This window comes from Aedes aegypti, chromosome 3 (assembly GCF_002204515.2).
Source record: "Aedes aegypti strain LVP_AGWG chromosome 3, AaegL5.0 Primary Assembly, whole genome shotgun sequence".
Lineage (NCBI taxonomy): Eukaryota > Metazoa > Arthropoda > Insecta > Diptera > Culicidae > Aedes > Aedes aegypti.
The window spans coordinates 47,971,018-47,975,318 of record NC_035109.1 but is presented as its reverse complement, the minus strand read 5'-3'; positions in this window follow the sequence as shown (position 1 = coordinate 47,975,318).

Sequence of the window (4,301 nt, the reverse complement as noted above, 5' to 3'; positions counted from 1 at the left end):
TTTGTGGGATATGGAAGAATAATGAAATGACTTTCTTTCATCTCGAACCCCCATTTCATGATCTAAGGGTATATGTATTCAATCAGAATTGTTGTATTTTATCTATGAGACTCTTTTACTCATAAGGAGCGAGAAGAAATGTCGATCAATTTCTCTCCCCTGAAATCTTTTTAATGCGCTAGGGATTTGTTTTGTGGGTTAAGTTTTGTTATTTCCTCTACGAGAAAGAATGGTGATCAAATTCTTTCTATTGGTGTTTCATTTGGTGAGGAAAGGAAATCAATCGCCGAAGAGAATTCTTTCTATTCGCAATAACTGGGCGAATAGTAATGTTAACACCCACAGTGGCTTCGTTTATAAGGAACTTTTATCCTACCTTATTACATCAGCAGCTTTAGCACAGGACACCAACGCGCCAGGCATCCAGCACACCATCATCCTAGTTGTGGGTCCGAATCCTGATTCCAACAAAAAAAAAATCACTAAGCTGGTAAAGAAAACCATTGAAAGGTAGTCAATGAATTCATTGTTTTGTTTATTTTTAACGCAAGCCCTAAACATACATTATTTTAAGCTAATATACATCATGAACCCTAAATATGCAAACATAAATGCTTTAGTAGGGCTTCTGCATTAAAACTGCTTTACCAAGTATTGCATTAATTTGGTTGTTGTGGGGCCCTTTCCCACTTTAATTATACTTTATAAAGCTCTTAAAGGTTATGTCACTTTAAAACAAAATCTGATAGCACACTATAGAGCAAACATAAAGTATGCATATATAGCTTCGTGGTTACTTGGGTGCGCTTCAAGGTTCTTAAGTGATTTTTAATGAATCATACAGACATGTAGCTTGGGATTGCATTCTTTCCCTCGAATGGCGGTTTCCCGAATGTCGTTCTCCCGTCAGTTCTCAGAATGCTAGTTCCCCGAACAACTTAGTTCTCCGAAAAGTCATAACACTCATAATTGTCAGAACCTTTCGCTTTTCAAGGTGGTGAACAATATGTATTTTTGGCAATATGTATTTAGTCGAGAATGATCGAATATCTCCTTCTTTGGAGGCTTATCGATCTTTCTAACTCAACACTATCTCACTACCCGAGCAGAAGCTCTGACCATTAAATCGAGATATTGATTTGATAGACATAAGAGATAAAAGATCTGAGGATAATATCAAAATTTTATTCCTTGAACTTCTGAGCCGTAGCTAAATTTGATGTTGAAAGATCTAAGGAAAAGCTCGCTGATATTGGTGAGATCTTATAAAAGCTAAATATGATATGCTAATAGATATTTAGATATTATTTTCGGATCTTCTATCTCTTATATCTTTCAAGTTAATATCACTTGTATGTTCATATCAAAATTTGCTATTACTTAGCATTTTCGCCTGCTCAGGTAAAGACTATTATTTCACTTTTTTGAGCTGCATTGCTTTACAAGGGAACGGGCCATTCGGGGAAAAGTAGCACAATCGCATAATCTATGTCTTTTAAAATTGTCCCGTTTTTTTTTATTTGTCCCGTTTTTATCTGGTTGGCTTATGGTCAGCCTATATTTCCGTGTATGTGAGTTTATGGAAATCTAAACGTCGAATGGGACATCCTTAAAACGAATCAGTGTGGAAACAGCACAAACATGGGAAACGATGGTGGCGCGTGGAAAGTGAGTCGATGAACGTCATTCGATTGACCACTATAGAAGCGATCAGATGTGAATTTTATTCTATCATCTTTCGTTCACTACAACTACTTGAGTCGATTTTACACTGGTAGAAAAACGTCGCAAGTAACTGAATAAAACGGCTTATCATTTTGTCATAAAATTCTTGTGTGAAATAATAGGAACTCCATAGTTTTTGAACGCGGGCTCATTGTATTGTTCGTTTAATTGAGGAATAGATTCTCGTGCACATTTTCAACGTGGAAAAATAAATACTCACACGTCAGTTTATATGGCCCTTTCATAGATGCACGCACCTTGCATTCAATGTACAATCCAACATAATGCGTTACATGTGCGTTACTTGTTGGTTTTGTTAGCTACGACGCCATCCAATATATGGCAAACATGGTGGGAGAATATTTTGGTATGACAAAATTATTTAGGTGTGAGTCTATTACAGGGAAAAATCCTCAATATTGTCGCGCGCCCACCAAATCGGAACGCGCGTGTGGGACACGCGACGTGTGACTCGTTCCCGACATAACTGTCATAATGACATGTGTGGCGCTACATTCTTACGATGTTTATGAACACAGCGCACTATTCAAATATTAGTCGCGACGCTTGGAGATTGAGAAAAAATATATTTAAACAAAAATGTTTGTCCCTATTTCTTTCGGATCCATAATATGCAAAATTTAAGAAATGCACACGTCGAAAAAATGTTAAAAAGGTGATTTATTTTAAAACAGTTTTAGAAGACAGGGTGTGATTCTTCTGCATTAATTTTTTCAAACCCGTATGAAAGCTACTTATGTCGATTTGAAAAATTAATAGAGAAATAATATTTTTTTATCGGTCAACCAATAAGTTTCATTGGGATCAGGTATTGCCAAATAATTTGATCTGCATTTGGTTATGATACCAATAAAGAATTGCTAAATTTTCCTGTAACGCTTTTTTGTTTGTTTGTTTGTTTGTTTGTTTGTTTGTTTGTTTGTGTGCAGGCGAATTCCGGCGCGTATTTCCTTCGTAGAAAAGAAAATTTTCTTGCTGGTGTGTTATGTAAGAAATTTTTTTCTTTTCGAAGAAAATGTGCGCAGGATTCACTCGATTGTTGGATGTTCGGTGGTTGGAAAACATTTCAACTAAAAGGCACTCCAATGTCAAGCGTTGATGTCAAACTGACGTCTGAGCACCGTCGCATTGATGTTTCCAAATATAGAACAGATGTGTATATACAGGTCAGACTCGATTATCTGGAGCCTCGATTATACGGTGACTCGATTATCCAGGATTTTAGACTCGATCATCCGGATTTTTTTTATATTCTTGTTTTTATATTTTCATGTATAATTTTGAGATAATTTAGTATTGCAATATACAATGAATGTTTCAGCAGTTTAGGACGTAGGAAAGAAAAGGGGGGTTTGGAAAAGGGTTTTTTTTTGTGTATGCTGGTCAAAAATTTATTTTTCTTCTTAAGACCGGTTTTGGTAGATCTGGTTGTTAATAAGCAGACCATTCCTCTGGTGCTGGTTATTATCACTAAAGCTATCAACTAAGAAGCTCCACATTGGCGACGCGGAACCCTGCAGTGTGGTTTGCGATGGCCATCAGATTTTGGCTTATATCTTGGATTATACATCGAGGAAGGAAGTGTGTGAAGAAACCAGCAGCAGTTTGGACCATTACGGTGTATATTGCAAACGAGAATTTCTTCATTTGACGACACCAAATTATTGTAATATGATGTTTGCTTCAAATGAAAATGGCGCTATGTGTAAGTAAGTTCTCAAAAAAAAACTTCACCTTAGATGGGAAGTTGTCTAAGCGGCGGATTCGATCCGTCGGGTCAGGCTGTCGAAAAATAAGTTCACCTTAAAAGGGAACTTATAGCAATAAATATCTCGCCTTAGAAGGGGGCAACAGGGGTGGATACGATCCGTTGAGTCCGGTCAATATTCAAATGCTCGCCTTGGAAGGGAGCTGCCGCAGCGACAGTTTCGAACTGTCGAGTCCGGCGGAAATGCTTGCCTTAGGGGCTTATTCACAAATTTCATAACGCTGAAGGGGGTGGGCGGGTGTCCTCTTGATGTTACGGCTCATACAAAATTTGTAGAATGTTCATACAAAAAGCGTTACGAGGGGGTGGGTGGGTGTCAAAAATGGTCATTTTCGGCGTTATGAAATATGTCAATGAACCCTAGAAGGAAGCAGCAGCTATAGCAACGAACACAATCTGCTTAGCTCAGAGGAATGTGGAATGCTCGCTTTAGAAGGGAGCAACCGAAGCAACAGTTTCGAACTGTTGGGTTTGGTAAAAAGTCTAATGCTCGCCTACAAGGGCGACGGGTACGATCTGTATTATTTGGCAAAAAGGTGAAAGCTCGCCTAACGTGAAGGCGTTTCAAAGACAAATATAATCAGAACGGTTAGGTCTCAGGAAAATCACCGAAACAGCGGATGCAATCGCTTTGACCCAAAAACAAAAGGATGCCAATATAAGTAAATGGGTTGATTCAAAAGTTGAGTAACTTCTTGAAATACTCTGCGATGCAATCAATACTTTGGGCCACGTGGTGCAAAAGATACTGAACACAGTTCACCGATGTTGTAAATACCGTCTGACG